Here is a 20,300-nt window from a genome sequence, read left to right on the forward strand (position 1 = left end):
CTCTTATTTGTTGGGTCAGAGGTTAAATTGCTGACCCTCCCCTCCATTCCTCCCTCTCGCTCTCCCCACTGTGGCCAAGCTGTACTCGGAGTCTTATATTTACATGGATTAGAGTCTTTTCACGCTGAAGAAAAGAGCTGGTTCACAGTCAAAGCCCGAGGAGCAGTCCATGCTGCCCGAGTGGCCACATTATTCACCGGCAGACAATGACCATATTGTAGTTATGTGGAAAAGGAGGGGGCAGGAGGAAAGAGAAATCCCCCCTTTGCCATGGCAAAGTCCTACACTTGTGCCACAGAGAGGGGAGGGCCGAGCCCCATCCGCTTTTTCAAGCAGAGCAAACAAAGCCTGCCCACTGTGAACAAGATGAAGATGTCAAAAGCTTTTAGGCAGGGGGGTGAGACGGGGTTTAGGGGATAAACCAACAAAACAAGTGAAAAGGTCTTTTCTCCAATGGATAAATCCTACTAAGTCTACATTTCCACATCAGATTTACTCTCTCCTTTAACATCCTCTCTCCTCCCCCTCTCAATAACCTTTCCAAATCAAACCATAAAGAAGTTTTGCTTAAAGGAAGGGGGGGGGGGGGGTTAACAAAGCTCCTGCTTGATTTTGTTTTATATCTGGAAAAATAAAAATCAGAACATCTCATTTAGAAAACAATATTTTCTGTGAGATTCAACCTCTTTGCTGCAACATTTTACAGCAAGCATCCAGCATGTAAGAGTGGCTAAAAGGCTTCACATGATAAATCATACATAAAACTATTATTCAAAATAAAAGCAGCTTTTTCTGGGTTCATCTGGCCACATTAATAGCAGATTTCCTTGCGCTATATACGGACGTACAGATATTTCTCTCCAACATGCACCTATGGCAGTGTGATGTCTCCGAGGACAGAAGCCCGAGGCACTGTGGAGTGAATGACATAAAGAGGCCTGGTATACAGCCACAGCCAATTCACATGCAAATAGGCAGCCTTGCACTGACTCTGATTAACTCCCTGTGAGTTCATAGTTTCCCTGTTAACAAAGATTTAGCCGCTTTTGAGTGAAGCAGTACATTAAGTGGGGAGAGACAGAGGGAGAAAGAGCTGGTGGCGAACCTTACAGTAAAGCCCCCTCAGGACATAATGCAGCCTCCGTCTTGTCGGCCTAATCCGCCTCGCAGATGCAGGACGGAGCCGGTGCTGCTACGAGGAACGAGAAAAGGAGACAAAAGAAAGCAGCGCTCTTGTTTCTCATTCCATCTCAGCAGCAAAAGTCCTCCAAAGCTCCACGACTGAACCGAGTGAATGACTTGAGATTGAGCCAGTCAAGAGCTGTGTGCCCGCTGGACCCTATGAATGACAATAGGTCATGCTGTTCTATAGCTCTGCCTGTATTTGCTTTTCAACCCCGTCCATGCAGTATTACTCTCTCACTCGTTGCATGTTGACTTTAAAACCTCATCAAATGGAACTCTTCAGTGTCTTAAAATGAGTTTAAGTAACTCATTCCCGACTTATCTCATACAGCAGATTGGTCAGACGCCCAACGCATCAGAATAAGATGATGTAGGTTTCCCTTTAGCGTCACTTCTGGACGATTTGATTGGCTGTTGGTGTCAGGTGACAGAGGTGCTCAAAAGTCCGCTTGACTTTAGTCCAGGAGACCAGGGGTCGATTCCTGTGTGAAACGAATGATCAGTGTTTACTTCTTTTTAAATGATGTACGTTAGCTACCTTGTTAGTTATGTCTTATGTGGTGCAAAGTTTAGTTATGTTATGAAACATACCTTACTTACATAACTAGTGTATGTATGTTAGTATTTAATTCAACCCAAACTGTGATCTTTTTCCTTCAGGAAGGACTTTTGGTGCCTCAGCACAAATAAACCGTTTTACAATGTTAATCGTGTTAATGATTGTTGCACGTTTGTTTAATGTGTAAAATCTAAGCAGATGTTATTTGTTATATTTATGTTTACTTGTCTTGAGGAACGCCACCAAAAAGAGCTTTTACTAAAAAGTCATCAAATGATAGATTGTGAAGATGCTACCATGACTACTGAAGGCTTATATATTTAATGACATCCACGCTAAGTGACGTTCGACATTTATTCCGCATTGGTGCCGTGTTCACACGTGGAATTCAGCACAGATAGATTTTTTAGGTTGAACGTAGTTCTCATTGAGAAACATGAACCATATAAAGACATTAAAGATTACACCTTAAAGGAGCAGTGTGTAGGATTACGTAGTATCCAACCATGATGTTGCAGATTGTAAATGACAACTGCTCTCCTCACCTCTCCCTTCCAAGCAAGAGCGTGGTGTCTTCAAATACTGACGCTTTGTCAAGCCCCTGTGGCTATTTACATAGACGCACGCAGTACCTCTTCTTTCTTCCTGTTTAACACATGGTCGAAGAGAAATGATCATTTTACTTTTGGCTGATTACAGGACTCAAATCCCGGGATCCCGGTCTAACTACAATTAGATCAAAGGAGATCTTTGAACCAATGTTCAGGTCCAATGGAGTTCAGGTCCGTCAAGTTGTACCCATGATGATTTCCATTATTTTGTGAAGGTGTTTAACCGGTTCGTGCATTAAGCAAATGTTTTTATCCAAAACAAATCATGTAAACAGTTTTTACTCTCTTTCAGTCCAACCTTTGGTAAAGCCAGAAAAAAAATTCACACCACTGAGTTTAATTTCAAAAAATTTCAGATTACAAAAATAAAAAATAAATGTTTAGGATGAATGTAAAGGTGTATATGTTGAATGACTTTGCATGATTGTGCCTTTTCTTGTGCAGCTCTGTTTCATATAGGCTGGTGTCTGTGCCCCCCTGGCCTCAGCAGCAGCACCCCGCATGGTACAGCTCTGCTGGTGTGAAACCAAGAGAATAGCCTTTGTCAAGGTGTACTCGCTTCAATTCTCACTCATCTCCCCTGGCATAGGGGTGTTAAATTATATGCTCCAGAGGACTCCACATTCATATTTTTACAAGACCCAGGTTATTAGGCAAACAGGCTCTGCACATGTCCCCCGCTATGACAGTTTTCACAGTCAAGGATTTCGACCTTTATTTCCATCCAAGTACCGCCTGCACTCCCCTTCGCACCCCCTGTGACACACACGCACACACAAACCCACATGTACAACCACTACCACCCCTCGCCAATTCCCGCTCCCTCTAACTAGGCGAGAGCCTCTAAGTCTGTAGAGGGTGTGATCACAGTATAGTTTCTCTGGGTGTAAGACTCCAGGCAGAACGGCTGTGGAGCCGAACCTCCCAATCTACCCTGCGGATTGACAGCACAGCCCTCAGCCCCCTCACCTCTCATTTTGCAGCTTTATTTATAGTCCCCCTCTGCATAGTTCATAGGGGGAAAAAAACTGTTTCTGATGACCATTTGTTCCTGAAGAGGAGACAAATTACAAATGTGAGCTTCGCCTTTGTACTGTGAAAATGCCTTTTTCATAACCGAAAACGGGCCTGATGAAAAGACCAAGGAACATCAAAGTGGTTCGCCCTCCGACAGAAAGGTTAAAAGTTGAGCGTGAACACTGATTCTCTCGCATTCTTCCCGGCTCGATTCTCATTAGCCACTCATTTTAATCAGATGCACCATCAATTAGTATGACTTTTCAGTGCGTTTGATGCTTAAAAGTTGAACCTCAAGGACGCAGAACTTTCAGCGTACTCAGATGGGAGGCTGTTAGTGAAGCATCCAGTGCTTGCTCCACTAGTGGCTCTGTTTTTTTATTGCCACCACAGAGGAAGTGGTTAATTTTGAGACAGCCAGGGTTCAAGACTGCAGAGCCAACAGGACGCGTATGTTTAAGTGTGTACATGTGAGTGTTTCGGGGGGTTGCCTGTACATGTATGACAATGTTAGACACAGGATTAGTTCAGTTAGGTATAGACCTTTGATTATGGTCTATTGTCCTCTTATCTTTTCAAGCTGATATTAAGCGATCTGGCACTATAATTTCCTTCAAGACTGATAAAGTTCTATCTTATCTTATATTATCTTATCTTATCTTAATAACATTGTGAGGCAGCAGTGACTCTTAGTGGGTTTCAGTTTAATGTGGAGAAACTTTGAACGGATAATATGAGCTGTGATTCAAAAATATCAGCATCCTCTCGGCCTTCAAACAGCCAGGAGCTAAACCCTGGAATGGCTTAACTATGGAAAGTGTTTTACTGTAAATAGAAATTGCCCGTTTGGGGACTTGCAGTAGGCTACATGTTGCAAGTATGCCAACAGCTGACGCATCCACACATGAAAATGCTGAGAGGGCTTTAACATGCAAGTGAGAAATAGGATGTAGATGCTTAGCAACAACAGCAACTGTATATTTATCAGTTCAGCGCTTCTCTTACCCTTCCTTATCTTTTGTCTTACCTTCAAACAGGAAGTAATTATTCTCCCTGTTATAAACTGACCACAGATCCATACAGAGAAATTTTAAATTCACATTAAACAGATTACACACCTGCTTTTTGAATGATCACAAAAGGCTAAATATATTGTGACTAGTCTTCAGTGTCGATGGAATCTGTACATTTAACCAAATGTGCGTAAGAAAAGGTACGGAAGAGAATTATGGCCATAATCTTCCACCACTTATCCTTTTCCTCAAGCTTTGTGACATTCTTTCATAAAAACGGTGTGTCTCAAGAAGAAAATGTTTTTCTTCCACAAAAATTCGTAAACATCCGTGCATGAGAATTAGACCGCACTTTTGTCACTGTATCAAGAGCTGATTCAACAAAACCCAGGCTCGATTAGCAGACTAAAGGTCACAGAAATGCAGAGATTTACAGCAGAGATTAGCTCTGTGAGAATGATGAGAAAACGTCAGACTCAGGCAGACAGACCAAAGCAGTGAGGATACAGCAGGTCAGACCAGAATGACACTCAGTCTATCACTGTCTGCTTCGGTGCTAAAGGAAGAACAGAGAATGATAGGATAGAGCACAGAGAGCGAGCTAACATCAAAGTTGACAGAGGGCTTACACTAACATATGGGACCCTTACTGGCCTTTAGAAAGTAAAGACACTGGCTGGTCTGTGTAAGTCTGTAAGTCTGACATGAGGGACAAGACACAGTTTGACTAAATATATTGTACAGCTGCTTAGAATTGATTAATACTGACCTGGACAATGCTACAGTGTAAACTGTTCCTTTGAAGAATACAGAGGCCTTTACAATGGCCGACCTGCAGAGGAAGCATTTAGTTTGTAGAATCAGCGAGGATACAGCTACATCTCTGTTAGAGAAAATACAAAATATAAAATATGAAACATATAAACATAAAAATGTATTTTTCAAAGCCAAAAGGATTTCACAGAGGGGAATTAAATAACCTCAGTAATTAAGTCTAACTGTGCTGACCAGCAGTTGTGTTGATTTCCAGGTGAAAATAGGTTCATATTGAATCTCACTTGTCTTGACGTCAGGATTAAATATACCTTTTGATTTCAACAGGCAGCACATTCTCCAGGATTGCTGGGCATTTTTAGCTGCATGAAAGCGGTTAAATAAAATCCTATGAGGTCATTTTTGTACTCAAAAACCATCATGGATGATTTGACCTTTGACCCCGAAAATGTAGTTAATGCATTTTGCTGTGTCATTGCAATTAGAGCCATTTAAGGGAATGCAAAGGAGTACAGAATCTTTTATGGATTTTTGGAATAATCCCCTCCTGCATACACATACAATTAGTGCAATCTCACTCATATACCAATCACTCATTTGACCAGTTGTAACATTTAAAAGTCATACTTCTCAGCTTTACCCTCTGTGTAGTAACTACAGTAGAAGCACATGTATATTAAATAGTATAGGTACAAAGTTAGTACGCACTGTTTTTTCCCTAAATGATTGGTGTAAGTTTATAAAGCTGGCTGAATCTTTACTTTGGGATTCTGCAGTCACAGACAGGTGGTGGAACATTTCAATTTGAGCACAGAAAGTGAGGTGATGCAGCAGAGAGAGCTCTGACAGAGGTGTTGGAACAGGGATCTGCTGGTGAAAGACAGGTAGCTGAACAGAGTGGAAGGAGTTAACACTCAGCTGTGGTTAATCTCCTCAGGGGGACTTTGGGGCAATATCCAGTTAGACTGGAATGTGAATGTGTGTGATTCTGACCAAGGGCTGGCACAACTGTCTCTCACTCCTCCTGCAGAGAGCCTATGGTCGCTCCTCTCAGCAGTGTTATTTCTCCCCAGCACCCTATTAAAACTGCTCTCAACACATGGAACTGGCTTCGACCGGGGTAGACAAGCAACTCCCCAGAGCCTAACCACTGACGCTTGGATCCAAACCACACAAGGCCTCAGAGTACACAAGTGTTATACACTAAAGAATTAACTCTGCTCTCTACAGATGTTGCAAAGTGATTCAAACTTTGTTGAGGAAAAATATGTCAGAATTCTAAGAAGTAAACTTAGACAAGATGTGTCCATCCAAAGGTTTCTGAGAGGCTGCTCATACTTACTTACACAATGACACTTTAAAGTAATCATCTCAAACTTTTTCATGTAAATAAATGTCTTTTAAGTCTCTATCTATCATCGAATTAGGTAACACAATGGTGAGTGAGCATATGGCCTAAGCCTGTGCATTTGCATTCTATTGTATTTTTGTAGACTGGGTGTCTGTGGCGACATTCGTGGTGTCCAGTTTGTGACACGTTTTCCATCACCCAGCAGTGGTTGGTCTGTCAGACAGTGTAGGCGGAGCTAAGTGGCTGCACTTCCGGTTTCTATAAGCATTGCGAGGAAACTATGGTGAATTATATTTAAATCACCATAGATCCACTTCTCAGCATTTAATCATTATCTTTTATTTTATTGTATATCTAATGCACATATTTGACATTTGTCTTACTTCTATTATGCCATATATTTCTTTCTGCTTCTCTGTGTCAGAGCAACTGTAACGCCTGAATTCCCCCCCGGGGATTAATGAAGTATTTATGATTCTGAAACGGTAATCTACTATGGCTGAAAAAACAAAGAAAAGATCGATGACTACAGATACAACTTCAAAAATAAGTGAGAAGAAAAAGAAACAAATTCGACGCTCAGATGAAGGCAAACAGTCTAAAAATCAAGAGTTTACAAGAAAGGGAGCCAGCTGTGGATATGTGGTTAAATTGGGAACAGTGATCTTGTTATAACTGATTATCACCAGTGCGAGGCGCTCAAGAGCACAAAAACTGAAATCTTAGAGATTGTATCTTTAACGTGGTTATATATTGTAAACGAACATTTGACCTTTAAATGGTTAACTTAGAATTTTAGTTTTAGCCTTTTCTTTTTCTTTTTTTTTACTTTAGTTACAGCTCGGCTCAACTCAGTTTGACGACACTCACTATTTGAAGAATTAGCTTTTTACTATTTTGTTTCCGACTGCAGATCGTCCCCCTTCAGTGTGGGTGGGATACTTCATCATCTTGATGGAGAAAAATGATCAACCAAACCATCTGCACTTTAGCAATAGACCACAGAGTGCTGTCACAGGCTGCCCTTTTTAAGATGTCATTTAAGTAAAGTAAAACATTCAGAGGTTATTGATGGATTGATGGTAGCTTGGCTAATACAATGGGAGGTTTGTGCAGGATGAACCTTGTGGCACATGATTCTCTCTGTTTAATCAGCAGTCTGCAGTGTTTTATGTTCACCTTTTGGCTCAGCTTGTTTGGAACCTTGACAGAGGTGATACCATAATGAGCTACAGGTAGGAGGTACTATCCACAGTTTTGCCAATGGAAACCCGAAAAGGAACAGTTCCAAGCGAATGGAGTCCAGTTGAGTCGAGGCGAGCTGTGCCGTGCAGTAAAAAAGAGCGATAGTTGCTCTTCATTTTTGTGCACATTACTCCTGGAGCAAAACACATCACCTCTTTGAATTCAATACACTTTTACCTGTTGGACATTTTAGACAAACCAGGTTACCAGGTTTTGGCTGTTTTTAAATAAATGTATTCTATTTTTCATTTTCATTTTCTTAATTTATCTATTCAATTATCCCTCTTGTTATGGTTTATTATTGATCTAACTGTGGTATTGCATCTCTGTTTCGTATATCCCTTCTTGTTTTCGCCTCAGCTTTTATAATTGACCTGATGTCTTTGTAAATGAGTCAACCCTCAATGGACTCTCAAAGATATATATGTATATATATATAGGTTGATTGCTTTATGGACAACAAGCTATGCTAACAATTAGCTTGAATTGGAAAATAACACTGAGAAAACATTAGCTGCAGTAGTTTCTTTGGTAATCAGTGACATTAAATGACGACCATGATTAAAGACATAAGAGAATATGAAAGTGAAGGTTTTGAACACTGACTCCACAGTTTCAGTGGAACAATCACCCAACTTCTCTCACGATAGCGTCGCTATATTTTACATATAGTTCAGCTCTAAGTATAATATGGTGATTGCTTTTCTCCTCTGCTGCACTGTAATGCTGGATGCTGTTTGCAATCTTTTGAAAAAGCTGAACTTTTAACTTACACAGTGACCATATATTGTTTTTTTTAAGTTAAATGGGTTTCTACTGCTTTGAATTTCAGTAGAGTTTTAGTTCTTTAGCAAATCAAACAATGTTCTTCAATCGTTTTGGTAACATTCAGCAAATCGCTGACACTCCTTCTTGTGTATTTAACCACGGTAGCTATGACTTGTCTCACACTTTTCCTTCATAATCATAACAGGAAAAACTGCAAAAGTAAAACAAAAACAGTTCCTTTGCCAGCAGATCATTTCCCTCTGTAAAAAGTTACCCTGAACTGTAAAGATGCAATTTGAGGGAATTTATGAGTTGAGCTTGCCTCAGCATTTGCAGCTTTAAAGAACAACCTTCACGACAACACAAGGAGCTGAAAACAGTTACAGACCGTACATTAAACTGCTCTGAAGAAGTGTAAGCAGTTTTAAAATGGCCCAGCATCGAGAACGTGGTGTTTTTACACGGTGGTTACTCCCCGTGGGTTCCTCTCAGTAAACTTCAGGGGGTGTGTCTCCATTTCCGTTGTGAATTATGCTAACTTCAGCAGCTGGTAGTGATTTACAGAAACCTACTCTTTGTGATCAAGGCAGAGCTAACACTGTGTTGGAAATGTAATGTTATGATGCCAGAAGTAAAGCTGAATGCACGAATGGTTTTAAAAGGAAGACCGCCGGTGCATCAAAGGAGCTAAGTCGCGTTAGCTTGTGCCTTTGTGAGAACATGGGCCGACAACTCAACCACAGCTTCAAATGAAGAGTTTGATTTTCTAAATAGTAGTTTGGTAATTATGCAACAAGGTTAATGTCATGGTGAGGCGTAACAGTGTGAATGAGGCCACACAGGCTACAAATGAAAGCACATGCATATATCTTTTAATCCTCTATGTTAAACCCACAGCAGACATGATATCAAACTACTGAATCTTGTTTTTTATGTCTTCTACTCTACGAGACCATGAATCCCCAGGGTTTGTTTCCCCCCTTGTACGAGCATGTGGAGTGTTATGTGGAGCGATGTGCAGCACAGAAAGCATTCCCCTGCAGTTTACTGTGGGCCTGGCTGGGTATGGCAGATGTCTGCAACACTGCTCTGCTCCGAGTTGAGGGCTCCATTTCAAAGGCCTGTTTACTGGCAAGCCTTAATAGGAAGTGATCTTAAAGTGTTCCTTTAAACATGTCGGAGGCTAATGGTTTAATTTGCTCTGGGTATTGCTCTGTCTAATGAGATTTAGCATGCGCTCCCAACTGCACCGCTCAAACACTCATCTTTTGGTAAGAGAGACATAATTTCCTCTTCTGTTCATTTATAACTCTGCATGTCTTCTAATTTGTCACATCATGGACTTTTTTTCGTTGCTGCATCAGACTTGATTTTCCTCACGATAGTGATGTCGGCTTTCTGATGAAACACGTGTCTGTGTAGCTAACATGCTGGTGTAACGTGTGTTTTTGACTGTGTTGTGTGTATAAACTGTACATGCATGTTATTTAACATTTAAGTCCTTTTTATATTTTTCATATTGCACAGTGTGTACTTCAATGAGCACCAACTGGGACTTCACCATTGATTTCTATTTGACGTCTGGGTGATATCCAGTCTGATCTGTGACCTCTTTTCAACCATCTAAAAGTACGGTAATGACATCAATGTATCAATAAATACACATTTGTTTTATTGTTTTGATCATTTGTTAATTTTTACGTTGAAACGTAGACGATATTGATCAGTGTGATCGTATTTCTTAAAGGTTTTTGTTGCTGACCAGGTGAAAGATGCTTTACACAAAGACATAAATGTCATACATATGATGATATTCGGGCTGTGAGGATAACTCGAGATCATAATGAGAGCAGTTTTATACAATAATATAATAAGTAAGTATTTTCTTCTTTTATTCCAGTAGACAATGATAAAATGAACTCAAAGCTTCAGGCTTATATACTTTGTAATTACTTACACTAATGTAGCCTGTTCCCTGAAATTACCCCCATTACTTTTATTTTATGCTGCTTACAATATGGGTTAGCCTGCTGGTTCCGGCCAGGTTGTATTGTAAGCAAACTAGTTTGTAGTATTAGCATGCTAGCGTTTAGCCTGCTGCAGCGTAGACAGTCAGTAAACATAACCTAAACATTGAAAAATGGCATTGTTGCAAATCGCAGTGAAATCTGGTGTTGGTGTGTTTAATCAACCTCCTCAAAGCTGTTCTATACATCTTTAAAGATATAATCTCGAAGATCTCAGTTTCGTTCTCTTGGGCGCCATGTATGGCGATAAATGGTAATTGCAGGAGCACACTTCCCAGATATCCAGACAGTGTTGCATTTGTGACGTCCACTGTTGGCTCCGGTTGTAACTCTTGATTTTCCTGGCTGACGGTCGCTTTCCTTTTCAGACTGTTTGCTTCATCTGAGCGTTGAGTTTGTTTCTTTTTCTTTGGATTTTCTCTTATTGTTGAAGTTGTATCTGTAGTCATCCATCTTTTCTTTGTTTGTTCAGACATAGTAGATTACTGTTTACTCACAACACTTGCAGAGACCAGAAAAGCAGCCGCTTAGCTCCGCCTACCCTCACTAACTTATGATTTTTTCCGCAAAAGTCTCCACCGACACCCAGTCCATAATAATACCATATACTGCAGATGCAAAGGCTTTCATCAGTGAGCCACAGGCTCAGTCACCATTGTGTTACCTCATTCAGAGATAGATAGAGACTTAACAGACATTTAAATGACAATTTTCAAGACTTTATATCAGTGACCAAAGTGTTTTTTAAACCTCTATCCAGAAATGCTCACAGTGATGTTTGTGACCTGCTCATTAGTGTGTAAGTGCACTTTATATTATGAAAAGGTTTACATCAGGTGTCATTATACTGTGATGCTTAGTGACATATTAGCAAGTTGCTTGGCCAGCAAATTGTGCCATTAATTTGCTCAAGCACTAAAGTGTGTTTGTGTGTGTGTGTGTGCGTGCGTGCGTGCATGCGTGTGTGTGTGTGTGTGTGTGTGTGTGTGTGTTGCATGCACTCGTGTACACACACTCCAGCAGAGCTGGGTGCAGGACTGAACAGTGATGGATTGGGTCCCACAGGCCTCTGGTGTGTTCATTTCCAGAGTCCAGCCGGTGGCTCAGGTCATCCCAGGGATCAAAGGCTACGACTGGATCACAGCAGCATCCCTCCCTCTGGTCCAGGGTCTTACACCCCCCCTCTTGGATGAAGATAGATAGAAAGTTCTGTGCTCCCGTTTGACAGCCTCTTCATTTACCTCTCTCTGATGGAAGATGCCCTCCTGTACTCTTTGCCAGAGGCAAGATATTTCTGTGTCATTTCAATTTTGATTTGTTGCTCATGTTATCACCATGATTTCACATCAAATCCTCCTCAGAGACTGAACATTATCTGGCTGCTGCGAGGATGGACACTTCTTTTCTGACACCTTACCTTCACTGTAACCTGAGTAGAAACACGATGGAGAGCTCGGATTTCTTGTCTTTTAGGGCCGCCTCCAACAAGTCGATGATTTGAATCATCAGCTGAGAAATTACAATCGTAAATTTCAATTACTCAACGTAGAGACTTGTTACCCCATTCCTTTTTGCACTGATATTTAAGTGTTGCCTAATGGTGTGCACCCTGTCTGAATGTAAGAGGTATGTGGACAATGAAAGAGGTGCTGTGACGGCACGGGTCGGGGCGCTCTTGAAATGTCCCACTTTTTTTTTTAAATCTCAGTGTTGACAAGTTTGGCTTTACTGTACACACATGAAGGAGGGTAGTTATGCGCACATCATTTTTTAATAGTTTTTTTTTTTTTTTCCTTCTGATGAAGACCCGACTGTGGCATGAAGTGTGCGGGCTTGCCTCTTTGTCATTATAACAGCACACACTGTCATGTCCTAAATGTCATGTGCTCATATGTTTATGTTTTATCTGCTCAAACCCTCAGTGACTCCAGTGATAGACCCGACCTGTCAGTATGGCAGCTTGGTCAGTGGCTCTACGCTTCAATTGATGACTATCTAGTGAAGTACCCCTACAGATTAGGTTCGGCTTGTGACCTCTGCAGTTACGTTTACATAATAAAAAAGTAACGTCTGGTTCGACTTACGTGATTGAGCTTGTTTAGCCACATTTTACATTTTAGGATGTGTGGACATTAATAATGAATGAGTTTTAACATTGTGAAATCACGCGGCTCTCATACAGAGGCTACAGTACCCAGGCTTCAACTCCCGCCCTCTGCCCTTTGCCGCGTGTCATCCCCACTCTCTCTGCCCCTGTTTCCTACACTATCCAATGTCCTCTGACTTAATTATGTCATAAAAGGCCCAAAAAATAATCTTAAAAACAAAAAAACAAAAACCTTGTGAAACGGCTGCTGATTGGTTACGTTTATAATACAGATTGTTTGGTCTAATGTAAGTACGTTAGTAATGTGACTGACAGAACTTTTTGTCTATTTCTGTGGCCCATGTGGACGGAGCAGTATGTCTAATGTTCTGATGATCCTGTTCATCGGTGTGTAGTTTTCTCTAACCAAATAACCTGTCCTGCTGATATAAACTTTTAGTGCTTTTCGACAGCAGGAACTTTCCCCAGGAACTAGGAAGTAACCAGTAACCAAGTACATTTCTTACATTTACTCCTCTACATTTAAAAAACAAATATCGTACTTTTGCCTCCACTACATTTCTATGAATGTTCTTGTTACTCGCTACTTTTGCTCTGAAATCGGCTGATGAATTTTCTTTTCTTTTGTAAAATCCGAAAGACAATAAACTGTGTTTGTGTAGCTCTGCGTGTGGTTTGTCTAAGTGGTGTTGCCGTACCTGTACCTCGCGCTTCTCCATTGTTGAACATAGAGCAAAAGCAGCGCTAACGTCACTCAGATGAGGTGGTTCATTCAGTGGTGGTAATGATGCTACAGCAGAGAAGGATGACGATTCTCCCCCTGAGCACCCATGGCCGTATCTTCAGCCCATGTTTGAGGTTTTTGAAAAGAAGAATGATTCGTGTTGATTTGAATGTTCCCTCTGTTTACCACACACACAGCCTTTTGTGTTGGAGCTGCAAATGTGTAAATCTGTAGAATGTAAGTTTAAAATGTGAATAATGTTTTCTAAATAAACACAACATAGCAGAATGAACACCTACACTGTAAATAATTTTTATGTAAAATAGCAGTAATGTGCTGGCAGCACAGACTCCAGCACATTACTGTTATTTTACAGTATTCATACTGTGAAATGACTTTACAGCCTATTACTGTAAAAATGAAATACAGTATATTTCTGTATTTTTTCATTTTACAGTATATTGCTGGCAGCACAGATGCCAGCACTTTACTGTAAAAATAAAATGCAGTATTTTTGAATTTACAGTAACATTCTGGTTAGAGGGTTACTAGTAGATTACTTTAAATTCTCACTGTTTACTGTAGACAGGCATAATTAATAATACAATAACACAATTTAGCAGTTTAGAATATCTAAAAAATAATATCAGTGCAATACACATTACAACTTTATTGTTCTGTGTGTTACAGGCGTCAAAATAAGCAATTGTGCAAAATAAGCAATGAACAACTTAGAAAGGATATAAATCAAACAAACTTTTATTTAAAAGGGCATTGTCAACATAAATACTGCTACTGTAAAAAACAACAGACAAAATAGGTGTTGGATGAACCAGAGAAACGGGCCAAAGACATTTTAAATAGCAAGATAAAAACTGCATGTTAGAGACTGCCCCTTACTAAATGTGAAAACACATTAGACACAAGTTGTAACTCCTTCTGAATTATTATTATTATAAATGACTTCTTACAAAACTTGAACTTGACCTCAGATCAAACAATGGGGCTGAATACCAAGGCTAATTAAATAATACCAGAAATACATGTTTATCCATAACAAACCCTGTGAGGTATGCTGAGGTTCTCTCAAAAATCAGCTTGAAATTACTATTATATCTACATTAACAGCAATATTCTCAGCTGTGAAAATATACATCAGTAAGAACATTTAGAAAAACTTTAGGTAACTAACATGTTTTACCTCCTAAAGAGTTCTGTTTGGTATGTGCATGCTTAACTTCAGGGACTTCTGGGTGGCTGTGACAGTCCTAATTCAAAGAGGAATCTTCTGCATCAGGTAGAGATGATCATCACCTTGCTGGTTGTTGTTCCTCTCCCTAGATTTGTTCCAATGTTGCCACTGTAAAACATACAGATACATACAAATAATTAATAAACCTAGTACAATAACAATGCCTAATCAATGCTTTTAAAGCTGATGATAGTAAAGTCTAATAGTAAAGGGTAGTTGGGGTTTTCTAGCATAAGGTGATAGGAGTTACTAACCGGTACTGAAGCCCAGATACTTTAGAAATACTGGCTACTTTTCTGTATCACCTGTATCAATGTTCGCGCTGAAATTTCGAATCTTAAAATAAGTCATTAACCTTGGTTGGCTATGAAATAAACAGTGAAAGAAATCAATGTTTTAATTGCATGTAAACACTAACACTATCAGCTCGCTCTCCTCTCAAAGATAACCCTCCTTTCTACTGTAAATTATCCCATCCCCGTTTCAACCGTCAAGTTTGTTTAGATTTGTTTCGTGGCAGATGCAGCTATTAACAAGATATAAAAGGCTATCTGCTAGCTAGCTAGCTAGCTAACAACGCTAACATTACCAATCACAGATGATCCAAAACACTCTGATAAAACATGGTGACTCTAAAATGCACGTAAATATAATTGATTGAGCTATTCAAATATCAGCCTCACTGATGACATCACACACTCACTAAGTTAATGTTAGCTAGACAGCTTGCTGAACATCAGTTTCATTACAAACATTAGTTTTGACATTTTGAATAAGATTCTAATGAGTAAAATAAAAACAAATTTAATTACCGTCTAATTTGTAGATGCACAACCCGATCGATGCAGCGGAAGCAGAACTTCTTCTTGATGCGTCGCACGTCCAAACTGCTTTCCAAATGACGTTTCTGAAAAGGTCACCTCAAGCTCCGATATCCTCTGTGGAACACCCCATTTCCAAAAAATACTGTACTGTACTGTAAATTAAAACATTAGCATACTGTTTAGGGCCTCTGTGCTGTCGCTTCAAATTGACCAGCCCACAATGCATTGCTAATTACAGTACGAAACCGTATTACATAAAAACAGTAGATTAATGTTGAAAATTGGCTGTAAATTAACAGCAATTGCTTACAGTGTATGTATTCTTGACTGTACTCATGCATTGTACGTTGAGTACTGAAGTTTTTTTAGAAGCAAGTACTCCAGTACTTTAACTCAAGTAATGATCTGACTGAGCAACTTTAACTTGAATTGGAGTAATATTTGACCATGAGTATCTGTACTTTGACTCAAGTAATGAAGCTGTGTACTTTGCCCACCACTGGTTAAACATAATCATTGTGTGTACATTATGAATGTTATGTACAACACAGTCACTTTAAGTTAGTAAAAGAAGCCTGTTTGTTGAACTGAAGCGTTATACCCTGGTATCCTGGAGGAAGATCCCGAGTTGACTTCTTCATGCTACGTCACCTGACTCCAACAGCACTGAAAATAATAAGCTAAAGGACAGCTTCAGAAAAATACCTGGATCGTCTTCTTTTGAAGCCCCTGACCAAGCACCTGTGATTTATGAGTCAAAACCTAGAACATGCAGTCAGTGGTGGCATGGTAACTAAAGAAACAAGTTAAAAAAACGAAATAAAGAAATAAATACTTTGATTCCTCAAAGGTTAAAAATGCAAAAGCACTGGTGTGGACTTGTAAGATAATTGGTCTTTTAGCCATTTGAGCTGCTTGTCTTTGAAATTATGCTGATTATGATATACTCACTGCAGCATCAGTGATTTCAGTGTCCACGTTTATTTTACAAAACAGGTGAGTTGACCAATATTGTCAGATTAAAACATTAATTCTCCTCTATTTTTAGTTGAAATATACATGTAGCCAAATTATCCTCGTGTATGCTTAAATATCAGACTAGCTAATGAGTAGTGATATTTCCCTTGTAGGTTTAATCATAGAGCAGCGTCACATCAGTCCTCCTCAGGAACTTTCCCATCAGTCCCTTCCTTCTTCTCTGTCTGGTTCCCATCTTACCAAGTGGAATATGTGAGGGGTTAGACGCTGGGGATAAGCTCTTCTGGCTAAAACTCCATGAAATGGAGCAATGGGATTATGGGGTCCGTGCACAAGTCCCAAGCAATCCTCTCCGAAACAGATTGCCCCTATTCACGTCTGCCTTTCATCTCTTTATATATTTTCATGTTTCTCCCAAATCCATTGAATCAGATCAAGACTTGAACTCTGGTAAACTGTTGTGGTCTGTAGGCAGAATGTCTCACCTGCAGTTTGAAAGATTCAGCTTTGGTCTGTGACTAGAACGGCTGTCCGTCTAATTGAAAATGATCTACGGACAGATTAAGGGCACACTATCATTACATTATATGTGACTATTGTCTGTCTATGGCTCTTTCTCTTTAGTAACTACATTATTTTTGTCGCCAAGGGTAGATTTTCCAGGTGGTCAAATCTGCTGTACTTAAATTCAACGAGAACATGTTACACTGTAGCCAACCTTGTGGAGTGTCCAACAATATTACATTAAATAAACTCAAGTTAAGAGTTCAGAGTAGAGACAATGTACCTTGTAAATGGTTGAATAGAAGTAGGTTGGAGTTTTTTATTAACACCACCTTGCATTTACCATCTTTTTTAATTCAGTTTGAGTTCTTCCCCTCAGAAACAGTCCAGTTTAAAAGTTTTTAATATAATATGATATATATATACAAACAACGTATCGACCGATGAACTGGCGGTAGCTTTGTATGTCTGTGTGAGGGGTAAAGTCTCTTAATGTTTTTTTATATTTAGATTAAAGGGCCTGACTGAGGTGTTTAATGGGCCGCCGAGTGAATCGTTCTGGTGTATTTTATTCATACATTATGATACTGGGAAGATTGCTGTGTGTTATGAACAGCACATTAATACATAAAAAAATAATTCAAAGCAAAATTTAAAAAACAAAAATTGATTGTGAACAGTCATTAGAAAATATCGCTGATGATTTTTAAGCATTCTAACATTTAATATCAGGAGGCATCACAGAAACCGCTCTGCAGGCAGGTAAATCAGGCCCACTGTGGGTCCGTGTGGGGACAGGCAGCACACTTTTGACAGAGGTCTTCTTCTAGTGTTAAGCAGTCGTTTGTGTCAGCAGATGATCTATAACTCGTCCTATCGGTGCCCTCTTCTCAGCATGGTGCTGAAACAATCTCCAAGCCAAACTAGCCCTTCTCTCCCTCACCCCTGCTATCTTTATATTGAAATATTGTGATTATTCCCCTGGTTCAGGGGCGGCTCGCTATAATCGCCAGACAAATGATGTGGAAAAGCAATAAAAAGCTGCTCCCGGGAGACTCTTCTAGCTGGCCGAGTGACACGGCCATGAGGGATACGAGCTGCCGATGTGTCTATGGAGAGTGATCCAAGTTGTAGCGAAGCAGTGCCTCAGAGCCATAGATCTGCACTGCTTAAAGGGGATTTGACTAAACAAATGGCAGCATATGGTAGATGAGAGAGAGGAGGCGAGTGGAGAAAGGGAGAGGTGGCATTGTTTTCAGAGAGAAAGGACGGGGGGTGCAGTGTGTGGGGGGGTCCCGTGTCTCTCCTCCCCTCTTCAATCTTTCATTATGTTGTCACACTCTAGCTGCGTGCTTCCAGTAACACTTTAATTAGCCTCCATGAGTTTAATTGTGCGTGTATGTCTGCCAGCTTGTTTTGCTGCGTAAATCTGTCTTGTTTGTTTTTACCCACTCAGAGAATCTGTGCAGCTGCAGGAGACACAGAGCACCTCCACGTTTACTATCATTTTTTATTTCGTTTTTTTTTTTTTTTGTGCACATCGTTCTCTGAGCGGAGGATGTCTCACAGCTTCAGGGTAACATCACGTCTCTCATTAAAGCTTGGGAGAAATTTCACTGATAGTTCTTCACATGATGTTTTCCATTAATAAAACGTATGTCATGACAACATTTTAAGCCTAAAGAATCAAGAAATACAGGTGGAATATGGTCATATGAAACTTTCTTTACGGTATTTTCTTTTGTTGCCAAATTCTTGTGTCATTGATTTTTATTGTATTATATTTGATCTGAATGTTTTTGTCTATTTCATAACAAAAGACGTTAAAGACCAGGTGTAAAAGTACAAAAAATAGGACAGGGGGGTCATTCATTTTTGTGCTTGCCAAAATGTTTTAAATAAAGTTGATATACTGAGTTGATTTTACTGAAAGAGGGAAAATCCATTTTAAAAATATCTCATCAGCTAAATAAAAAAAAATTATGTTTTCCTTTGTTTTTTCTTCTTCCGATGCCTGAGCCTCTCGGGAAGAACACAATAACACGAATAAAAGGTACTTGTAACAGTTCCAGAAGGGCAGTGTGATGTGTTAGGGTGTGTAATGGAGAGAGTGGAATACATGTGTAATTGTGAGCTAAATAGTATATTAATAGTATATAAATATCGCAATATAAGAAACAAGTTCCAAAATATTCCAGATTTTTCCCCTTTTCTTTTTATTCTTTGAAGGCTGTTAACTCCTGTGACTCAGCATTTAGAACATCATGGGAAATTATAGGTCTGCACTGAAAATCTGATTAAAAATAAATATGCCAATTTCTCTAAGCGGCCAATCTTGGCAGAGCGTCTGTTGCCGGTGAAACAAAATAATACTCTGAGCTGACATCCAGACTACACTCACACATCGGAATAAAGAAGCAATCAAAGCAGCTCCGGAAGTCTTCCTCTGTTTTTTCCCTTCTTTATTCTTTGTGGCGAAACAAGGAGCAGGCAGTTTGCTGGCAGTAGGAGGTTTAGCAGCCTGGAGCTAACGGGAGCATCAAACCACGGCTGTGTGTTTCCATCTGTGTGTGTGCGTGCGTGTGTGTGTGTGGGGCTGCTGCTGTTGTTGCTGCTGCTGCTGCTACCACTTGCCTCCGTCTCCTCCCGTCTCTGGCCTAATCAACAAAACAGCCTCAGCTGCCCCTTCGGATCCCCTGCCAGGGTCCCTATCATCCTCTGATCAAATATTAATGTGTGATACTGAGCTTGCTCACTAATCCAAAGCCAATTAATATTATCTGTCAATTATTTACAGATCCTGAGGTGCGGAGGCAGATCCCCGAGGACTACATCGGCCAGGTTCAGAATACGAAATTGACTTCCTCTTTCGCCCCCCTACCTTGGCCCCCCCTTCATTCTTTCTTCCTCTCCCCCCTTTTGCGTTTTCTTTCTTTTCCCCTCTCTTTTCATCCTCTCCTTCCTTTTTTGTTTATGTGTGTCTTTTAAAGCCTAAATGGTTGTCTTTTCAGTGGTTCAGGACGAGCGGCGCAGGATGCTGCCTGGGCATTAGCATTGCTGATATATCTGACATAGCAGGAGGGGGGGGCTCTCTGCTCGGGCTTTGTGTCTGACTCTCACTCATACAGTGCAGTCAGGGAATACTGTTATTAGTTTTTATCACTGATGCGCAACAACATGACATATGTTTCCAATCCCCGCGCGTAGTGATTCGGATTGTTAGCTCCGATCACTTCCATTGTTATTCCAATAGAAGCTCAATTTGCTTTTGTGCCACGTTTTCTCTTTTGGAGGCGGCCTTGCAAGGGTTAGCTTGGTTGACTAACACACACACACGAACGCGCACGCACACACACACATT

The sequence above is a fragment of the Semicossyphus pulcher genome, unplaced genomic scaffold, assembly GCF_022749685.1.
Source record: "Semicossyphus pulcher isolate SPU_LCO1_2020_fin unplaced genomic scaffold, fSemPul1.0.p SCAF_6, whole genome shotgun sequence".
Classification (NCBI taxonomy): domain Eukaryota; kingdom Metazoa; phylum Chordata; class Actinopteri; order Labriformes; family Labridae; genus Semicossyphus; species Semicossyphus pulcher.